The sequence below is a fragment of the Canis lupus genome, chromosome 3 (genome assembly GCF_048164855.1).
Source record: "Canis lupus baileyi chromosome 3, mCanLup2.hap1, whole genome shotgun sequence".
NCBI lineage: Eukaryota > Metazoa > Chordata > Mammalia > Carnivora > Canidae > Canis > Canis lupus.
The window spans coordinates 63,294,749-63,318,563 of NC_132840.1; the positions used below are offsets into that span (position 1 = coordinate 63,294,749).

General features: G+C 34.9%; 1 pseudogene; it reads left to right on the top strand.

Annotated features, from left to right (window-relative positions):
• Window positions 1-7,803: 7,803 nt before the first annotated feature.
• Window positions 7,804-8,874, top strand: LOC140625075 (alpha-ketoglutarate dehydrogenase component 4 pseudogene; annotated as a pseudogene).
• The last annotated feature ends 14,941 nt before the right edge of the window (window positions 8,875-23,815 follow it).

A 23,815-nucleotide genomic window follows, 5' to 3' on the forward strand; every position in this document is an offset into this window, starting at 1 on the left:
GATGTCTTGACTTGCATGCCATTAAAGATAAGAGGGTCAGCACCCTTACAGATTTTTACTGCTCTTAAAGGAGCCTGATAAAAGACAATTTAACTGAAAAGATGCAACATGAAATTGCTTTAATATGGAAGAAATATTTTTCTTTTACTCTTTTCAATAGAAAGTTTCCTCAAGGTTTTTGAAACTGAATTAATTTATGAAAAACGTGGGGAACACCCAGTTTTTTTCTCAAGCGTGCCTTTGTATTTTATAGCTCAAAGTTATGTAACTGCAAATAGATGTGTACTGTCTAAGTGTTTGGAAGAATGGATGAGTATGGACTACTTTCCCAAAGAATGTAATCTGCAGGCACACAGGGAGATGAAATAGGAAGTAAATCAGAGGAATCACCGGACTCACTATTCCTATGATTAATTTGCCTCTGGATTGGAAGTGGGAAAGGTCTTTCTCTCCTCCTGTCCCCAGATCCTGAACCAACACTATGATGTACAATGAAAAGCTAAGATGCTCTTTGCTGTGTCAGGGCTCTCTACCTGCTCTTCTACCTATCTGGAATGTTCCTCTTCTTTTCTACCCAGGTTCCTTTCATCTGTCAGGTTTCAGTCTGGATTGTCTCCAGGCAGAGAAGACTTTCATCTGAACAATATCTTCACCCTCTTCTGTGTCACACTCTCTCTCGATCATCTAACAGGTATTGCACTCTATAACTATTTATTTTATCTATAGTCCATCTCTGCCACTGGACTATGATCTCTCCAAAGAGAAGTAGATCATTCTAGGGAAATAGATGAATGAGCCAATTTCAAATAAATGAATGAATAAATGAGCCTGAGGTAGACTTAGAATTATATGCCTTCAGGATATGCTTATAAAACTATATTGTATACAGGATCATGAGGGAAAGGTAATTTATGGATACTCACATTCTTTATGGAGACAAGATTCATTTCCTGATTTTCTGCATGTGTGTAACTTATCTTGTGGATTTTTTCTGGCTAGCTTTAGATTCCAGAACACTTCTGGCTACCACGTAGAACAGGTCTTGATTACTTAACTTAGCTCTGATTTGATATGTGCTTTCTGAACACTCATTTTAATATCAGTTAAGCTAGACATAATTGAGAAGGAAGATGAGCTGCTACGGGTACAGATGCATGTAACCCCAAAACAAACAAAAATAATGAACAGAGAAAATTCCATGCATTTCCAGGAGGAAAAAAAAATCTCAGAAATGGAAGATTGGAGTTTGAGATCTTGCGTCTTCCCTTAATTAAGTCACATGGTCCTTCTGAGATGCAATTTCCTTGACTATTATGTGCAGATAGAGCACCTGCCAGAACTTGGCTCTCAGAGTTTCTGTGAGACATGGAAGGCATGAAAAGCCCTTGGAAAACTATAAAGCTCTCTATCCATAAAAGGAATTATTTTTAGACTATAATTTGGATATTAAGCTCCATAATATATAAACCAAAGCCTGTGAAGTGTGGACATAACATACACATATGCAATGTTCTTATATGTTCTTATATGTTCTTATACAGTCAACAAAACTAAAAGACAACCTACAGAATGGGAGAAGATATTTGCAAATGACGTATCAGATAAAAGGCTAGTTTCCAAGATCTATAAAGAACTTATTAAACTCAACACCATAGAAACAAACAATCCAATCATGAAATGGGCAAAAGACATGAAGAGAAATCTCACAGAGGAAGACATAGACATGGCCAACACGCACATGAGAAAATGCTCTGCATCACTGGCCATCAGGGAAATACAAATCAAAACCACAATGAGATACCACCTCACACCAGTGAGAATGGGGAAAATTAACAAGGTGGGAAACCACAAATGTTGGAGAGGATGCGGAGAAAAGGGAACCCTCTTACACTGTTGGTGGGAATGTGAACTGGTGCAGCCACTCTGGAAAACTGTGTGGAGGTTCCTCAAAGAGTTAAAAATAGACCTGCCCTACAAACCAGCAATTGCACTGTTGGGGACTTACCCCAAAGATACAGATGCAATGAAACGCCGGGACACCTGCGCCCCAATGTCTCTAGCAGCAATGTCCACAATAGCCAAACTGTGGAAGGAGCCTTGGTGTCCATCGAAAGATGAATGGATAAAGAAGATGTGGTCTATGTATACAATGGAATATTACTCAGCCATTAGAAACGACAAATACCCACCATTTGCTTCAACGTGGATGGAACTGGAGGGTATTATGCTGAGTGAAGTAAGTCAATCGGAGAAGGACAAACAGTGCATGTTCTCATTCATTTGGGGAATATAAATAATAGTGAAAGGGAATAGAAGGGAAGGGAGAAGAAATGGGTAGGAAATATCAGAAAGGGAGACAGAACATAAAGACTCCTAACTCTGGGAAACAAACTAGGGGTGGTGGAAGGGGAGGAGGGCGGGGAGTGGGGGTGAATGGGTGACAGGAACTGAGGGGGGCACTTGACGGGATGAGAACTGGGTGTTATTCTGTATGTTGACAAATTGAACACCAATAAAAAGTAAATTTATTATTTAAAAATTTTTTTAAATAAAACAAATAGTATCTGTGTCATTATCAACACTTAATGTCATATACTACCATTGCTCACCATAATCGTTAGATGTTCACATACCAAATGCCGTTTATGTATAAAAGTATAGCTTTCACACTTTCTCCTTTTTGAAATTTCCAATCTTTACAATTAGAATTTATGTCTCTCTCCTCAACTTTGCTTAGCACTTTGTTTAAACCTTTATTACTCCAAAACTAAATTATTGTCTAGCTTGTAACAGAGTATTTATTTCCCTAATATACAGTGAACTCCTCAAGAGCAATTTCCATCTCATTTATTTTTATTTCCCAGGACATATTAAAATGACTGATATCCCTAATATGTTTGTTGGAATAAATGCTTCTAGATGACCAGTTACTGTTTCTAAATTGGTCTTATCCTTCTACTGCTTAGCACAACTGTGATAAAGATACTTATGATTTGATAAGGAATACGGATACCAAAAAAAATAAATAAATAAAGTCAGGAATTAAAAGCAGAATACAGTGACTAGAATCTTCATGCATTTTAAAACTTTTTTTTCTAGTTATATGAAAAATAATTAGTACCCGAAAATGTCAAGAGGAAAAATATTTAACAAAGTTAACACTTGTGTATATGTATATACACATAAGAAAATATTCTTCTTATTTCACTTAGTATTAAGTTATTAAACCCTTCCAGTAAAATTTAAAATCTTTTTGCAAACATTATTTTTGATGTCTACATAGACAACCATGCCCTGTTTTCTTCTCTAATCTGTATGCTGTTTATTTGCTTTTCCTATCTCATCATGCTCACTGGAACTTCCAGTACTAAGTGGAGAGTCTTTAGAGGGGAAGTCTTAGGGGGAAAGCTTTCAATTTTTTACCTTTAAGTATGATATTAGCTAAAAGTTGGTATTGTTTTTAATAAAACTGAAATTCTTCTATATGTCTACTTTTCTGAGAGATTTTATAAATGTATGTCGAACTTTTTTTCTGATGCTTTTTGTGGGTGTTTGCATTAGTCGATATGATCATATGATTTTTCCTCTGCAGCGTATTATTATGGTGGAATGAAGTGATGTATTTTCAAATATTGTAAAACCTTGCATCACTGGAATAAATCTAATTTGGATATTGACTAATTCTTTTTGCATACTGGAGAATCTTATTTGTTTTTTTAATAATAAATTTATTTTTATTGGTGTTCAATTTACCAACATACAGAATAACACCCAGTGCTCATCCCGTCAAGTGCCCCCCTCAGTGCCCATCACCCATTCACCCCCACCCCCCCGCCCTCCTCCCCTTCCATCACCCCTAGTTCATTAAGAATACTTGCCTCTCTCTCTGTATCTCTCATGAATAAATAAAACATTTTTTTTAAATCTGCACCTATATATGTGAACATATTAGTCTGCAGTTTTCCAGTTTGGGGCTGTGCTGGTCTGGTTTTGGTATCAGGGTAATTCTAGTTTCATAAAATGAATTAGGAAGTATCTCTTGCATTTTCTTGAAGAGATGGTGAAAGACTACTGTACAGTTGTTTTTTAAACATTTGGTAAAATTCTTCAGTGAAACCATATCAATCCAGAGATTCTATTAGGAGTTTTTAAATTCTGACTTCAAGGGACGCCTGGGTGGCTCAGTGATAGAGCACCTGCCTTCTGCCCAGGGCGTGATCCTGGAGTCCTGGGATGAGTCCCACATCTGGCTCCCTGAGTGGAGCCTGCTTCTCTTGCTGCCTATGTCTCTGCCTCTCTGTGTGTGTGTGTCTTTCATGAATAAACAAATAAAATCTTAAAAAAAATAAAATAAATAAATTATGACTTCAAATTCCTGATTAATTATAAAGTTATTAAAATATATTCTTCATGTTCTGTATTTTCTCTTTTTCAAGAAATACATCTGCTTCATTTTAATTGTCAGATTTATGTGTGTAGAGTTGTTTCTAGTATTTCCTTAGTATCTTCCATGTGTCTGTGAGGCCTGTATTGATGTCCTCTAATTCCTGATTTTGGTAATTTGTGTCTTCTTTTTCCCTCATCACACTACTTTTGTTGGTGCGGCTGGGAATGGGCTCCCAGTTTCCCATCCCCATGGTAGTTGGCTAATGTGCAGTAGTTGCTATCTTACTATGCTGCCTCTCTCCTGGTCCTTAAGAGAAAGCTGGCTTTACTCGGACATTTTATTTTTCCTTTGGTCTATGCCCATTAGTATTTCTGATTTGCTGGATTCTTCAGTATTTGGGATATGTGAGTCAAAAAGGAAATCCAAGGAACTCACCACTATCTTGTTCCTTGGTATCAAGTTCCCTAGCTTGTCTTCATTCTCTCTGCCTTTCAGAGCCTTCATATGTTTGTTTTATATATAATGTCCAAGGTGTTGAGTTCAGCTTAAGTGAGATGAAAAGGGAAAAGTGCATCTATCTACCTTCACAAAAATGGAAAACTAAACATAAGTATTTGTATAGGATCTATATGTTAACAACTACAAAACACAGATGGAAGAAGTCTAAGGCCTAAGTGAATGGAGCAATGTACAATGTTCATGGATTGGAAGACTTAAAATTGTTAAAAATATTAGGTTGATCTACAGATTTAATGCAATCCAAATCAAATCTGAGTAGGATTTTTAATGGAAATCAAGAAGCTCATTCTAAAATTCATATTTCAAAAGAAAGAATCTGGAGAGCTAAATAAATTTCTTGAAAGAACAAAATTGAGGAATTCAATACTATTGATATCAAGCCTTGAGATCAAGCTATGGTAATCAGTACAATGTTGGCAAAAGAAAAGACACATACATGAATGAAAAATAACGGAAATAGAAATAGATCCACACATATATGGCTAATTGATTTTCATAAAGACGTAAATGCAAATCAACACAGAAAAAATATTATTTGCACTAATTAATACTGGAATATGTATATACAAATCAATCCTAATGAGGTACTTACATGATATACACATCACATTATATACAAAAATTATTTCAGAATGGATCACACACCTAACTGCAAAACCTACAGCTTTATTAGACAAAGATGTCTTGAGTAAACACAAAATGTACAATCTATAAACATTGATAAAGTTTGGATGTTTTCAGAGTTAAAAACTTTTGCTTCTCAAATCACAGTTGAGAGAATAAAAAGACAAATAACAAACTGGGAGAAAATATTTGCAAACACATATCTGATGATGATCTTATATCAAAAATAGATAAAGAACTTTTAAAGCTCTATACCTAGAAGTCGAATAAAACCATACAAAATAGGAAAAACAGATGAACAGGCAATTCACTAAAGAAAGTATGGAGATGACAACAACTATGTGAAGACTCTCATTGTCATTAGATATTAAGAAATGCAAATTAAAATCATTATAAATATGTCTTAGACCTTAGATAACCTTGAAGTGACTTAAAAAAGAAACTAGGGGGACGCCTGGGTGGCTCAGCGGTTGAACATCTGCCTTCAGCTCAGGGCATGATCCTGGAGTCCTGGGATTGAGTCCCACATCAGGCTCCCTGCAGGGAGCTTGCTTCTCCCTCTGCCTATGTTTCTGCCTCTCTCTCTGTGTCTCTTATGAATAAATAAATTCTTCTGAAAGAAGAAAGAAAGAACGAAGAAAGAAAAAAAGAAAGAAGAAAGAAAGAAAGAAAGAAAGAGAAAAAGAAAGATGAAAAAGAAAAAGAAAGATGAAAAAGAAAAAGAAAAAGAAAAAAAACTGGGGCACTTGGGTGGCTCAGCTGGTTAAGTATCTGACTCTTGATTTCAGGTCAAGTCGTGATCCTGGGATCAATCCCCATGCCGTGCTTCCCTTGGGGTATCAGCTTGTCTCCCCCTCCCCATGAATGTGCTCTTAAATAAATAACTAAATAAATCTTTAAAACAAAACAAACTGGTAAATTTATGGAGCAACTTGGTCTCATACATTGGTTTGGGAATACAAAATGATACAGCAAAGTTGAAAATCAGTGCAGTTTTTTAAAAATATATATATTCTTTCTTAAAGTGTTTATTTTTTATTTATTTGAGAGACAGAGAGCATAAGCAGGGGGGAGAGGCAGAAGGAGTGGGAGAATCTTGAGCAGACTCCCCACTGAGCACAGAGCTGGATGTGGGGCTTGATCTCAAAACCCTAAGACCATGACCTGAGCCGAAATCAAGAGTCAGATGCTTACCTGACTGAGCCACCCAGATGCCCCAGTGCAGTTTCTTATAAAGTTAAATACACACTTCCATACAACCCAGCCATCCCACTTCTGGGTATTTGTTCAAGTGACATGAAACCATATGTTGATATAAATACAAATGTTCATTAAAGCTTTTTTTTTAGGGGATCCCTGGGTGGTTCAGCGGTTTGGCGCCTGCCTTTGGCCCAGGGTGCGATCCTGGAGTCCCGGGATCGAGTCCCAAGTCGGGATCCTTGCATGGAGCCTGCTTCTCCCTCTTCCTGTGTCTCTGCCTCTCTCTCTCTCTCTCTCTCTCTCTCTCTCTATCATAAATAAATAAAAATAAATAAATCTTTAAAAAAATTATAAAAAGCTTTTTTTCAGTATTCTCCAGGACTGAAAACAATCAAAATGTTTATTAGCTAGTATAGAATAGAATACTAACCAGCAGTAGAAGGAATAAGTTACTAATAAGTTCAAAAATGTGGGATGAATCTCAAAAGCTTTATGCTGAGGCAAATTAAACTGACTCAAAAGGTTACATACTGTGTGATTTCTTTTCTATTACACTATAGAATAGATATATTTATAGAAAGAAGGAGCTTATAAGTGGTTTCCAAGGGTTAGGGTAGGGTCACGAAGGAATTTGTGACTAATGCAAATGTTTAGTACCTTTGGCATGATGGTAGTTCTTATGGGACCATATGTGATTGTCAAAATTTATGTAATTAAATAGGAAAAAGGAAGGTATTAACACTCAAAAAATCTATTGTAATAGTCACCTGGATCTCAGTATTATAGGAGAAATAGATTTTACTGAATCAAAAAAGAAAAAAATATATGAAATCAAAGAAGTGAAGCATAGTATTTGTAACATTCAGTGTTCAGCACTTAATAAGTCACTCAGCAACTATTTGTTGAATGAAATTTGAATGGTAAATAATTCTGTAATGTTTCATCTTATAGTAGCACCACCTTAAGAGCAAAAGAATTGTGGCTAAACTGAGTATGTACATTCCTACTGGGAAAGACATTTTCTGCACTTTGTGAATCATTTTCAAAGTGAGACATGCCCCGGAAGCCGCCCCGGAAGCCGCCCCAAGCTGGGGTCATGATGGGCAGCAAGATGGCGTCCGCCAGCAGGGTGGTTCAGGTAGTCAGGCCACATACACCATTAATAAGGTTCCCTGACAGAAGAGACAATCCTAAACCTAATGTATCAGAAGTTTTGAGATCAGCAGGACTACCGTCTCATTCTTCTTCAGTTTCACGGCATTCTAAGGGAGGTAAATCACCAGATTTGCTGATGCATCATGGTCCACCAGATACTGCAGAAATAATAAAAACATTTCCTCAGAAATACAGAAGGAAACTTGTGTCTCAAGAAGAAATTGAATTTATCCAACGTGGAGGTCCGGAATAATCACTGACAGTGTGGCTGCTGTTTGTCATCAGACAAAAGAATAGTCTTTACAATAAAGAACTTCCAAAATGGCACATGAGAAATTATACAGTAAACAACTTGGATAGATACTCTGTTAAAAAAAAAAAAGAAAAAAATATAGAAAATTTTGATGGACACTTGTATCTCCTAATATATGTTATCTTGGTCAGTTTCTTCACAAGCTTACCTAATTGTTTATATACTTATTAAAGTATACATTTTTAAATGTTAGGCCTATTAATTTACTCTCGATTATCAAGTATTACCAGTGTTGAGCTATTAAAAGCATACAATATGCAGTAAACTATCATAGGTTTCCCATAATTTCACTTTTGTTTTGGACGTGGAAAGATTTACCACACAGATTGATGCTTTGGGGGAATGATTTTTCCTGAAACTGGATAAGGATTAGTGAAAGAATGACTCCATTATTTGTTCTTTATTTTCTTAACATTTTTTCTTAACAAAGTTACTGGAGTATAATTAGTTTAAAAAGCATATCCTACACTAGATGATAAAAATACAGTTAAGGTAAAACAGGGAACTTTGTGGTATTAAAACTGGGAGTTAACAGAAAAGATTATTTGTAACCTATATTCAGAAGAAAATACCAGAGTTTAAAATGGAAAATAAGAGATCAAAATGAATATAATCTAGGAAGAGATGTTTGATTAGAAATTGTAGTTTACTATGTTATTAAGGGTGTTAAGTCTTACTGTTTGATTTATATTACTGTTTTGTCATGTATGCAAATTCTGAAAACCACTAACTTTCTCAAACTTAATGTCTGAAAGCCTCTTAAAATCAACCTAAATATTTACCTTATTAAAGCTATTTATGGAACTTTAGGGGCTTACAGTGCCAAGGGTATGCATTATTGTGAAACTAAAGCGTCACAAAGCTAAATAAATTTTCTTCCATACCTTGAAAAAAAAAAAAAAAACCAAAGTGGAACATGCTAGGACCACATTATCATTGTAAATTATGAATTTTTCATTCTTCAAATTTTTATTAATTGTGGGTGTATTGATCAATTCTTTAAATTACATGTTTCAGAAGTAATTTATAAGTGCAGAAATGAAATTATTGGTTAACATACAATGTTACCAGCTATCAATAGATAGCTTTTTTTTACACCTTAAAAATACTTTTAGGGGATCCCTGGGTGGCGCAGCGGTTTAGCGCCTGCCTTTGGCCCAGGGCGCAATCCTGGAGACCCGGGATCGAATCCCACGTCGGGCTCCCGGTGCATGGAGCCTGCTTCTCCTTCTGCCTGTGTCTCTGCCTCTCTCTCTCTCACTGTGTGCCTATCATAAATAAAAAAAAAAAAATACTTTTAGTTCCCCTGTAGTTTTCATGAGCTGTTTATCATCACTGGGCTTTATTTAATCATGGTACCTTAGCATGAGAAATATTAACATTGATAAAGTGAGATAATTCATTAGGGTCTCCTTAGCTCTAAGAGTCTTGAATAAATTTCAAGAAAGCCAGTGCCTCGTTGGTATCCTTGGGACTGTGGGTGAAATGATATACACATGACTATGGAACAGACAGGGCTGGCTGTCGATAGGTTATTTGAAGTCATTCAATGGATATTTATGGAAGTCTTTCTCTGTAAATTCTGCAACCTTGTCCCCATAGGCATAAACATCTGCTCAAGCTGTCTATTGGAATTGTGCACTGCCACATGTGGCTGTCTGAGTGACCTGACTGCCACTGCTTATGCAAATTATGTTTATTTTATACCCTAGGAACAAAAAAGAGAAAAATATCTCTTTCATCTTCACCTATATGAAAGCATTTGAGGGTCCAGGAATTCCTGGAACAGGATAAGGGGAAGAATAATACAGTAAAAAAAGAATGGACTTCGGAAAGAGACAAATTTATCCAAAGTCTAAGCTAGGTGACTATATTTTGCTTCTATAATTATCAGTTTCCTGAAATGATCTGTCTTCCTCATAGTACCATTAAAGTCAAATATGTACTATTTTTGAAACATGAAAGTCGAGCATAAGCAATAAATTGTAGTTCTGTTTCCCCTTCTCTTTTCCTCAATTGCAAGTTAAATAGTGTTCCTGTCTTCGTGAACCTTAAGATGTAGAATGCATCCGGCCCAAGATGCATTCTTTATCCCTCTGGAATGATCCTATTGTCTACATAGCTGTTTCTGAACCTGTTGTTTTCATAGGACGTCCTCCAACCTACATTGCTCTCTGCTGGCTTAGAAGAGGTTCCTAACCCAACATTGTTCAAACTGGAACAGTTAGTTCCTTTCTCTGGTGGAACCTGTGTGAGATGAAACCTGGAAGCTGTTTTGGTTGTTTAATTCTTCAAAAACTCCATGAGATAATTTGGTTGGTTTTCTGTCACTTTTCAACCAAAGTCATAACTGCACAAATTATGGAGAGGGATTACTCGACATAGAAGTGACATTTTCAAAGTTTGCTGGTGAAGAGGTTGAATTTGAGTGAAGGCAATGGCCCAGAGAATCTATGTGCATTTCCCAGGTCACAAAGAAAGTTCTTGAACTTAAGACTGATTTCATGTCTAATGACCATGATACTTCTATGCATACAAAAAACTAGAATGGACTAAATTAAAAAAAATAAGAAAAAAACAATCAAAAGCTTCTCTTAGCCAAGTTGACTTGGCTATCCTAGCTTTGCTCTCTCAGGGGATATATTGTGAAGAGCTCTGGCCTGTAGAGGTGGATGAAAAGACATACTTGTTGAAGCAAAGATTTTCTTACACTATAAGAAGTTTAAAAATATTAAAGATACAGCATTGACATGGTTTGATGGTTGATTATATACAGAAGATAAGGATAAAAGAGTAATAGAAATCATGCTCATGTGTCTGGCTTGGATCAAAACTGATTAAAATTCATTGAGGTAAGACACATAGATGGGGGTGAGTTTTGTGACAGAGCTGTATCTCTCCAGCTATAGCTGTGTTCTTCCCGTGAAAACTACTCTTTCCCACCTCTGGAAGGCATGCTATGTAGTATGTTACCCTCCCTGTGCCATAGTTTATTGAACAGGGATGAACTCTTCACTTAAAGCCAATGATGTTCTTTCTGTGTGAGATTGGGACTTGGGCTGTACTTAGTGCTGAAACAGAACATAAAAATTCAAATGCAGATGGTGGTATGATCATCCTGCTATGTGCAGGGAGAAGTAAAGAAAGCTGGTCTTCAGAGTAAGAAGAGATGAATAAACATAAGGTAGCAGAGAAGAGATAATAAGGGGGATGGTGAGGGAGGGAGGAGAGTGCTGTCTTGGTTCCTAGCAGCTTCTCTGTTCTTGACTTTAAATGCCGGCAATGTTCTTGCCGTGTTTGGCTATTCTCTCTAATCATAGTCTTTGAAATATATATATTGTATCTTTGAGAGGTGAGGGTTAATTTGATTGATTCTTTGCAGTCTGGATTCAGAGATGGAGTTGGCCTCCTAAAGAAATCCATGGAAACTTATTATGGTCTAGTGCTTAAAGCAGCTAACTGTAGTCAAGAGCAAGGATTGGACTCAGCCCCTGATTGCACGTGAAGAAGGGCTGGTACTTTCCAATATTTACTACTGTGAAAAACCCAAGGACTAGATTGCCATTATTACATGGGTGCGACCAAAAGGCTTGGACCCACTCAGTCTGCTCACATTAAAGAAGTGGCCAGTGTTCACCCTAATGTGAGCCCTGAACTGGCAGGATAAGAAAACAGCCAGAGGACTGAAGTCCCTTCCTTGAAGTCTGTCAGTTGAGTTTGCTCTGTATCTCTGCCCTGACCTAGAATGTCATGGCCAACAGGAGGCCCAGTGACTGCTGCTCTGTGCCCAAGAGCTTTCCTTGTTGAATACTGCTGCATCAAGCTTGGTGTGTTCTCTTTGAATTTGCCTTGTTTTTATAACAATCCTTATAATACATCCCTTTGTTTCGGCTTAGGATTCCCTATGGTTTCTATTATTTTCTGCCAAAAGCTAAAGAAAGCAGGGCATAAATGTCCATTCTGCTATTCCACACTTAGGAAAGACCCCTCCTGAGCATGGCTTTGACTCTAAAGCCAAAGAAATAAGTTCTCAATGTTTGATAGTCATGGAGGTTGATAGAATAGGTGCTCTAAATGTGCTTCTTTCCACTGCTTCTTTGCATTGTTCTTTGGTAATAGGAAAATATAAGGGGGTATAAACTAGTCTACCTGGATTTATACCCTCACCAAAACTATAGCAGGAAATAGAACTTAGGGTTCTTGTTCTGGTGTGGAAAGACCTAGTTGACTTCACAGTGGGTTGTGATCCAAGGGCTCCTCAGTACTCCTACTACCCCATCAGATATTACTTCATCATCATGACCCTTTAGCATGACAACATCCCAGGACATAACAAGACATTTTCTTATGTGTTTTTTTTTCAACCTTCTGTGAATTCTCTTAGTGGTATATATACTTTATCTAAGTATTTTATCTTTTACTGGAGGGCTACCTCTATCCTTTGACATTAAATAACTTCTCTGATCATTTGTGCTCTTTTACTTTCATGATAGATTATTTTGAAATTCATCCATATGTCAGTTCTGATTCTAACACCCCAGCAGCTCCCATGATACTAAGTCAACACTTCTCAGAAAATCAGTAGAATTTCCAAGGTGATGGACCTGTAGCAGAGGCTGGGAATTACCAGTGATAAACTCTTTAAAGAAAATTTGAACTGTTTTCTTATTAAAAAGTAATATTTTGAGAGTAAAAATTATACAATACAGAGAATTAACATATAAAACAATACTTTAAATCCCACCAAAAATAAATGAACTGATGACATTTTAAGGGGTAAAATATATATGTATTTGTAGACTCTTACTCAATCCTGAAATCCTTTTCTTTGAACTCACTTTCTTTCTTGCTGTACTACCATACTGAGGAGTTGCTTTGTGGTCTGTCAGCAATAAAAGCTTTCATTTTTGTCTTTTTGAAAAAGTATTTGCATTCCCATCACATCCACTTATCAATAATAATATATTTGGGTATATAATTATAATTTCTTCAGCATTACATCATTTTATTTACTATTCTGCATGAGAAATATACCATCCTTTTGATAGTCATTCTTTTGTCTCCTTAAATCTGGAGTTTTAAAAAAGATTTTCTAGTTTGTTTTGCTTTGTTTTTAAATATTTTTTTTTAATTTTTATTTATTTGTGATAGTCACAGAGAGAGAGAGAGAATGAGGCAGAGACACAGGCAGAGGGAGAAGCAGGCTCCATGCACCGGGAGCCCGACGTGGGATTCGATCCCGGGTCTCCAGGATCGCGCCCTGGGCCAAAGGCAGGCGCCAAACTGCTGCACCACCCAGGGATCCCTGTTTTGTTTTTAAGTTAGAGAATCATGTCATGTGGCTTTGGGTTTGTTTATTTATTTTACTTATTTACTTACTTGTATCATGGCATCTTCCTCCAAGGACTCTTTCTTCACATTTATCCATGTGAATTCTCTAAATACTGCCTTTTCTTCTGAAACAGCGTTAGATGTAATTTAGGAATTCTCAATCTGTTCTCCATGCCTCATTCATATTTTCAAAAAAAGGAGAAAATCTCTCTCTCTACTGCTTTCTGGGTAATGTACTCAGATCTATTTTTCAATTCAGCAATTCTCTCTTCATTTATATCAACTATATTATTTAAAGAACCACTGAGTATTTTTTTTAATTTCACCTTTCACATTTTGCATTTCTACGGTTCCATTTTACTTTGCTTCACATTTACTATTTTTGCCTCATTACTGTTATTATTTCATCATTTTGAAATCCTTTTCCTTCATATCAGCTGTGTATATTTCACAGCAATGGATTTCACTGCATACTTTGTAATTTTGTCTGAGGACTCATCCTCATTCCCAGATATCTTCTTTGGGGGCTTTCTGTGGGCAATAGATTTGACTCCTGTGACATGGTTTCAAGGGGGATTATGCTAATAATACTCTTTAATTTATTGTTTCTAGTTTATTTTTAAATATTAATTTCTTTGCTTTAGGTTTCAGGATTTCCTACATTTTAAGCAAGATGTATGGTTTAAAAATTGCATAACAGAAATGACAGTTTATTTAGACAAGCAGCTCACCTTTGTGTCATATCCTTGGAGTGGAGAACTAAGGTTTCCATGCCACTATTTATGGATGGGACAATTATTCCTAGACTTCTGCGTTGAAATTCCAGACTCTCTTCTGAGCATATGACCTGTAGCCTTTGTGTTCATCTATTCCATGTGATCATCAAAACCACTAACCCAGCCTCTCTATCCCTGATTTGGTTATTCCTAGCCAGAGAACTTAAACTTCTTCTCACCCTTATTCTATGTTCCCTTTTAAATTCTGGCACTTAATTTTAATCCTGCTAATACATTTCATAAAATGAAATTTATTTTATCTAACATTCTATATGTGTGAAAAAAAAGAGGAGACTTTACTTTTCAACTCAGGTCAGGCCACAGTGATGAAAGTCTCCAGGATGGGATCTGTAGATTTCCCAGTGACATCTCCAATTCCCTAGAGAAAGGTACAAATTAACTAAAGTTTTGCTTAAATTTTTACTGAATGATGCCAGCATTGTTTGGGGTTACCCAGTCAATATAAACTGACACAACTAAGAGAAGAATACATTCATGGGATTTTTGGTGTTTTGGGTATGGCCATCTATTTAGACAGGAAGACATAACCTTGCATATGCCAGGATATACAAAATAGTCAGTTGATTGCTGGTAATAAACCAGTTTTCCAATAGTTAATCTAATCACTATTAACAACTAAATATATAGACATTCATTTGTTGCATTTGTTGTTAAAATAGTTTAATGCAATTGATATTTTGATGGTGGTTGTTTTTTGTTTTTTACCTCATGCTCACTATTAATTAGACATGACTGTTTATCTAGATGGTAGATAAATCACTGATGTATGAATAATAGATTAAAAATAATGTTGAAGATAATCACCAAAGTGATACTATTTCTAGTTTCTCTCAGTAGGTTTTCTATATTAAGTTCAATAATGGTGGATCCATTTCTATGGAAATAATTTTTGTAGAATAAGAAAATAGTTGCCATTAAATATTTCCTAGCCTTTATAAATAATAAATATGTGCACTCCCAAAGCTTTTCTAACAAGGTTGCCAAAGTACTTCACCATCAAATACTCTGTTATTATTAGCCTTGTGCGTGGGAGGAGTTTAGGCTTAGGACTCAATATAATATTGAAGTTTACATAGCAAATCAGTAGCCAAGAGAGAAAATGAGCCCTTCTTAGGTCTCATCCTGTGCTCTGGCCTGAGCACAGCATATCATCAGCATAATCTGCTCAGAGCATTCAGAGCATTCATTAACTAGGTCATGTGGATGTGCCTGGAATGTACAGTGATGTTACTGAGCATTGTGGAATCACAAACAGCAACACTGAGTTAAACAGACCATGAAATTTCAAGTCTGCAAACCAATAAATACATATTGCAGAGGGGAAAGGAGATAAAATAGCATTTCCTTATTCTATTAAATCCTATTTTATAAAGTTTTATCATAACGAAGAAGGCAAAACTATTGGAATAATCATATGGAATAAAGGTATCAATAAGCAGCTTGTTCAAACAGTTATGAAATTGATAAAGAAGTATTTGTTTGCAAATAGGTGTGGTCATCTGGATCACAAGTTATTATCAGTTGTCTTTTTTATTAAGCTACCAAATAACATGGAGGAACATAAAGTTGATATTTTAAATCTGAAGTTTGATTCTTGACTCCCTTTTCACCAGCTTTACAGAATATTTTTGAGAAAGACATTAGACTAGCAATATTACATATCTTCATTTGGTCAAGTATGTGCATTTGGTAAAAAAAAGAAGCCAAATACAGATTTAAGATTTGTACACTTATCTGAATATATGGTATACATCAATAACATTTAAAAACTCCTTTAGAAAAAAAAAAACTCCTTTAGTTTATTTTAAATGACAAAATTTTCTTGTATAAATTTATTTTTTTTAATTTTTATTTATTTATGACAGTCACAGAGAGAGAGAGACAGAGAGGCAGAGACATAGGCAGAGGGAGAAGCAGGCTCCATGCACCGGGAGCCCGACGTGGGATTCGATCCCGGGTCTCCAGGATCGCTCCCTGGGCCAAAGACAGGCGCTAAACCACTGCACCACCCAGGGATCCCTTCTTGTATAAATTTATATAACATGATCCAGTTTTCATTAAAAGTTTTAAAAGTCTGTGTTCATCTATAATACATCATCATACATACGTGGAGGAAGTTATAGAATAGATACCACACTGAGGATTTATGAATTCTCTATGGAAATGGGAAGAAAAACAGAATTGAAAAATTTAAAGAAAATGTTCTATTATGTATTAAACTATGTATGTGTGTATACATGTATATATATGTATGTTTATGAAGATACATGCATATATATGCACATATATGTATGCACATAAATGTGTCTACATTTATACACATGGACATGCACTGTTTTAATGAATTGTGTCATGTATTACTGCAACTTGCCTCTGCATTAGAAGTTTCCAGGTTGGGAAGCCCGGGTGGCTCAGCGGTTTGCCTCCGCCTTCAGCCCAGGGTGTGATCCTGGAGACCCCGGATCCAGGCCCATGTCGGGCTCCCTGCATGGAGCCTGCTTTTCCCTCTGCCTCTCGGTCTCTCATTAATAAATAAATAAATAAAATCTTAAAAAAAAAAAAAAAAAGAAGAAGAAGTATCCAGGTTACCACATACAGATTTACCTCCTTGCCACTTTTTTAAAAACTGCTATGTAGTATCCATGGAAAGAATGGATCATGTGATTTTACAAAAAATCTCTCATTGATGGATTTTGAAACCATTTTCTTTTCTTCTTCTTCTTTTTTTTTTTTTTTTTTGGTTACTACAAATAATTTTTAATGTACCTCATTGTATATTTGTTTCTCTAGGGTAGGTAGGAGTTGATTATTCACAGGGTATGAATCTAATTCTCCGATGTAGCTATACCAATTTATATACCTACTAGAAATATGTAACAATCTCTTTTTCCTCACTTCCTGTCAAAAATGATTTTATTATCTTCAATTCTTTACCTGAAAATTGAAAAATAACTTATATTTATCTCATTTGTATTTGCTGCCTTCTAGAAAATTATATTGTTTGTATATAATGCATATTGAGGTAATGTCCATCTTTATAAATTCTCTATTCCTATTATTTTCCCATTTTTATTGGGTTTTTCATATCTTTCTTCCTGATATGTCTAATATATTATTTACAAATAATTTTCTGCTGTTTGGTTTTTTTATCCTACAGATATTTTAAAATATAGTATGATCAAATTACTTGTTCTTTGTAAATTTGTCTTGTGCATATTATTTAATAAGTTCCACCAAAAAGTTCATTAAATGATTATTATCTTTCCTTCTAATAGAGTAATAATTTTTTAAAGTAATTTTTTTTTATTTTCATGAATGATATTACGCATGTAACTAACATTTTACCTCTTTATTTTTACTGGACTTTAATTGAATAGAATAGTATTGTTACAATCCTTTATTCATCAGACTTTTAAACATTAGTCCAAACATTTTGTTTGTATGTTTGTTCTTTCTCATGTGTGAGCTCTTCTAAATCAACTATCTCAACAACAATAGGATCTTGAAAATAATGTACATATGCCTTCTCCCACTATGCCATCCTTGGTCACAAGGCAAACTTTATTTTAAATTCTGAATTTATTATCCCTTTTTTTCTAGTGTATTTTAAAAATTAACTTTATTAAAGCATACATTACATATAATAGCACCTTTTAAATGCAAGGTCAGTGATTTTTGGTAAATGCAGATACTAATTATGTCCTTAATCTAATTATATATCATTTACATCCCCTCAGAAAGTTTGGTCATTCCTTTTTGTAATTACATTCCCCTACTCTCCAGTATACACAACCACTGATCTAATTTCTACTATAACAGATTAGATATGTATGCCCCAGGTGTCAAAAAAAGGCTGCTACTTCTCAGAATAATGTGTTTGAGATTCAACCATATTGTGTGAAGCAGACATTTCCTCATTTTCATTGCTGAATAGCCTTTTAGTACACAAATATATATATTTGAATATGCAATATATAACATATATACATATATGAATATATTATTTGCTAATGGAATCTTTTTCCTAATTTGGTACTATTATGAATATACCTGCTCTGAGCAGTTACAGGTCAATATTTTATGGATGAATGTCTTCATTTCTCTTGTATAATTTTCAAGATGTGGATATGCTGGGTTACATACTAAATGTGTTATATGATTCTGTAAGGAACTGCCAAATAGTTTTCCAAGGTGGTTGTACCATCTACACTCTTACCAGCAATGTATGAGAGTTCCAGTTGTTTTAAGCCTCTGTCAACGCCTGGAGTTGCTAATCTTTCTATTTTTAGTCATTTGCATGGGTTAAAAAAATCTTATCTTGATGCAATTTTGATTTTTGTTTTTATGTTACTAATGACACTGAGCATTTCTATGTGTGTGCTCATTGACTAGTACTGGTATAATGTCATTTGTGAAATGTTTGTTCCAATTTTTTGTGTTATTTATATATTGGGATATCCTCTCATTGACGTCTGAGAACTCTTTCTGTATTCTAGATAAATTTCCTATGTCAGATATAGGAGTTTCTACTATTTTCCTCTAGTCTGCAACTTACGTTTTCATTTTCTTGACAGTGTTCTACAAAGGGTTATATAGTATATATTATTTGATAAAGCCAGTTTATCAATTTAATTTTTTATGGTTCATGCTTTTGGGTTCTGTGAAATATTTGTCTATCCTAGGCTATCAATTTTATTCTCTGTTTTCTTCTAGAAGCTTAATGATTAGGTCGATAATCTATTAAAAATAATTTTGCCTATCTTGTGAGATTATTTGCTCACAACATGGATATCTAGTTGTTCCAACTCTACTTGAAATAAATTTTCTGTTATGCATTGAATACATTGAGTGCCACCATTGAATTACACTGACTGTCATGTTGAAAAATCAGTTGGCTATATATATATATATATATATATATATATATATATATGGACTCTGTTCTGTTCTGTAGAGTTTTATAACTATCATTATTCCAATATCTGTCTTGATAAGTATCCCTTTTTTTTTATTTTGAAGAAAAGTTGGCCTAAGTCCCCCAGTATTGTTATTTTTGTTGAAATGGTTTCAATCATCAGGTCCTTCGGATTTTTACCCAAATCTTAGAATTACCATGCATATTTTTATAAAAATATTTCTGGGGTATTTGATTTAGATAGTATTTTATTTATAGTTCAATTGGGGTAGAATGGATATCTTTATAATAGTAGACATTCAAATACATTAATGCGTTATTTATCTACATTTGTTTAGGTTTTAATTCCTTTCAGGATTGTTTTGTACCGTTCAGTGTACAGGTCTTCCATATGTTTTGTCAGATTTATCCCTGAGTATTTCATGTTCATTATTCTACATAAATATATTTATTTTAATTTCTGATTCTTCAATGAAACTGTGTAGAAATACAATTGATTTTTTATTACTAATCTCATACCCTACCACCTTGCTAACTGACTTGCTAGTCTATAAATAAAGACAATTTAATTCTTTCTTTCCAATCTGGATGCATTTGATTTGTTTATCTTGCCTAATTTCACTGGTTAGGGTTGCCAGTCAATGTTATAGTGGTGGGGGAACATTCTTCTCTTGTTAATTTTGGAGGAAAGCATTTATTTATTTAATAAACTTCTGTTGCTGATTTTTTTTCTTGTTTGTTTTTTAGGAGAGAAGTTGGTTTTGTTGAAAGCACTGTGGCTTCTACTGAGAATTATAATTAACTTTTTCTTTTTTGTTGTTTGTTCTTTTGGTCCTTGACTGTCTTTTGAATTTTAAATCAACCTTGTATTTGAAAAAAAAAAAAAAAAAAAAGAGCCTTCCCTATATATATTGAATCTATTGCTTAAATTCTTTTTATTGCTTAAATTTTTGTTAGAAGTTTTGCATGTGTTCATGAAAGATATGGGTTTGTAGTTTTCTATTCCTGTAATAGTTTTGGTCAAGTTTTGGTATCAGGTTAATGATGGTTTCCTCAATTTTTGATGAAGTTTGTTGAAAATTGGTATTATTTATTTCTTAAATGTTGCTACAATTGACAAGTGAATCCATCTCAGCCTGACATGTTTTTTGTGGAAATAATTTTAACTATAAACTCAGTTCTTTCAATAGATATAGAACTACTCAGGTAATTTATTTCTTCTTGAAGAAGCTGTGGTAGTTTCAGAAATTCATCCATTTCACCTAAATTTGTTGGAATTATTAGCATAAACTTGTTCATAATATTTCTTTTCTATCCTTTTAACATTTGTAATAATGCCACTTTCTCTTCCTGATATTGGTAACATGCCTTTTCTTTTTTTTCCTCATCCATATGGCCAGAGGTTATCATTTATTGATCTTTAAAAAAAAAAAGCTTTTGTTTTCGTTGATTTCCTCTATTGTTTTTGTTTTGTGATTTCCATCAGTATTTTATTGTTTTTCTTTTCTTTTCTTTGTTTTGGTTTTGTTTTGGTTTTGGTTTTTTGTTTTTTTTAGAGAGAGAGAGAGAAAGAAAGAGAGAACAAGTAGTGTGCAGAGGGCAGAGGGAAAGGGACTGAAAGAATCGTCAGCAGACTCCATACCCAGCACAAGCCTGAGGTGCGGTTCAATCTCACAACTCTGAGACCATGACATAAGCCAAAATCAAGAGTCAGACCCCTAACCAACTAAGTCACACCTCTGTTTTCTTTCTTCGACTTACTTTGAATTTTATTTGAACTTTCTTTCCTGGTTTCTTGAGAAGGAAGTTGAGGTCCTTGCTTGATTCCTTCTTTTCTATTGTAGGCACTTAGTACTCTAATTTTTCTCTCAGTTCCTGCTTTAGGAGCATCCCATAAACCTTGGTGTGTTGTATTTTCATTTTCATTAAGTTCAAATTACTTTTCAGTTTTCCTCTATTCTAATTTGTTGACCTAGAAGGGCTCTTTTGTTGGTTTGGTTTGGTTTTTTGATGTGTATTATTTAGGTCCTATCTAGAGATTTTCTGAAAATCTTTCTGATAGAGATTTCTAATTTAATTCCATTATAGTCAGAGAATATACTTTGACTTGAGTTCTTTTTAACCCAGAATTGGTTTACTTTGGTAGAGATTCTGAGGTTGTTGAAGTAGTCTGTAAATGTCATTTTTGAATGAAGTATTCTATGTCACTTAGGTCAAGTTGGTTGAATTTTTCAAGTCCTGTATATGCTTATGATTTCTGTCTGCTTGTTTTGTCAAGTTCTGAGAGAGAGATAGTGAAATTTCTGATTTTTATTTTGGCTTACCTGTTTCTTCTTGCATTTGAATCAATTTTTCTTTCATGGATTTTGGAGATGTGTTATTAGATGCATAAATGTCCTCCTGATGAGTTAGCCCTTTGATTTTTATTAAATACATTTTTTATTCCTGCTTATATTCTTTGTCTAAATATAACTCCAAAATCCACTTTGTCCTATAATATATAGCCACACCAACTTTTTGATTTATGTTAATGGGGTATATTGTTTTCAAAAAATTCTGTGACAAATTACCACAAACTAGATGGCCTAACACAATAGAAATGTACTCTTTTAGCAGTTCTAGAGGTCAGAAGTCCAAAATCAAGGTGTCAGCAAGGCTAGTTTGTTCTCTAGGCTTTGAGGGAGAATCTATTACTTGCATTTCTTCTAACTTCTAGTTGCTACCAACAACTAATAATTATTAGCATTCCTTGGCTTGCAGACACATGAATCTTTAACTCTGTGTTCACATGGCTTTCCCTTCTTTGTGTCTTGATCTGCTTCCTCTTCTCTCTTATAAGAACTTGCCATTGCAAGGACTCACTCATAGGACTCACTCTAATCCAGGATGATCTCATTTCAATATCTTTACCTTAATTACATCTGTAAAGACATTTATTCCAGATAATGCTACATTCTGAAGTTCCAGATGGACATATCTTTTAGGTTCTACAATTCAATCCACTACATTTGGTGTATCATTCACCTTCCTTTTACATGTAACCTATTTGTATTTTTATATTTATAATGAGTCTCTTTTAAGTATGACACGAATGGATCTTTTTACATATTCTAGTTAGGCAATAGCTGTCTTTTATTTAGGTTTTAGACCAGTTAGGTTTTATGTGCTTATTGATAGTTAGGTTTAAATCTACCCTATTGCTATTTGTTTTCCCTTTCTCTTCTTTCTTTTCTTTTCTCTATTTTCTTCCTCCTTTTGTATTAATGATACATAATAATGTATTTTATTTTCTGATTTTGTTTTAATTTCATTCTTTCCTTTTTCAGTGAGGATTTTAAATAGATTAATTTTGTTAAGTTTCTTCTTGTTATATAAACAAAAACACTAAATAGGACACCAGAGCAGATTTCCTCTAAGCCAAAGTATAACAATATACTGTCTCATAATAGCAACTACTATGAATAAGGCACTATTTTAAGTATTTTACTCATACCAACTCATTTAACACAGCTACTCTATCAAGTAGATGCTATTTTATATCTATTTCATAGATGAGAAAATGCAGGGATGAGGAGGTTAATTAATATGTTTTCAAAACTAACATACCCAGAGATCATGTTCTTAACCAGAATTCTAACAAAGCTTCCCAGGTGCTGACTTTGTTGGCTTGTTGTGCTTGTTGTTGATTTTCTTTGTGAGCTTTGAGTGAAAGGATTTCTTTTAAGTTTCCTTTCATACCTGTTGATTTGATTGTTGCCTTCATCTAGATACTGTCCCCAGCTGAAAATCAGGTATTAAATTGGTGTTAGCAGACTTTCTTCTTTTAGAGTATCACAAGTTCAGGTTCTTAATCAGCAGCAGCTTTTTTTAAAAAAGATTTTATTTATTTATTTATGATAGAGAGAGAGGCAGAGACACAGGCAGAGGGAGAAGCAGGCTCCAGGCCAACATGGGACTTGATCCCGGGACCCCAGGATTGTGCCCTGGGCCAAAGGCAGGCGCCAAACCGCTGAGCCACCCAGGGATCCCCAATCAGCAGCAGCTTGATGCAAATTCTGCCTGGACAGCCATCTCTGCTTCTTTCTCAGCACTTGTACAGAAGCCTGGTGAAGGCCACAGCTCCAGAAAAGATTTAGCCTCCACACTTGGGGCAGAAGTCATGGTCCTACACGCCTGGTTCTATTTGTTACCTGTGGGTCTTTTTGGGTCCTGGTTCCTTGTGTCCCTGAGGGATTAAAACTCTAGGCAACTTCTGCTGGATTTTGGTTCAGAAGTCATGTATGTATTCTTTTTCAGCATCTCTTTATTATTTCCCTCTATTCTAAGATAGTTATTATTATGTCCATTTGGGCAAATGTAGACACTGGGTCTCAAAATAGCTATGCAACTTTCCCAAGGTCACCTAGTTAGTAATAGAGAGTCAGATGTAAAATCCGTAGCAGAAACACTCAAAAGTCTATGCCATCCCACTTTCTTTATACATCCTTCCAAGACATAGAATTAAGTGTTTACCCTTTGGGCTAGGACTCTGTAATGACACAAGATAATACAGCCCTTCACATTCTGTGGAAAGC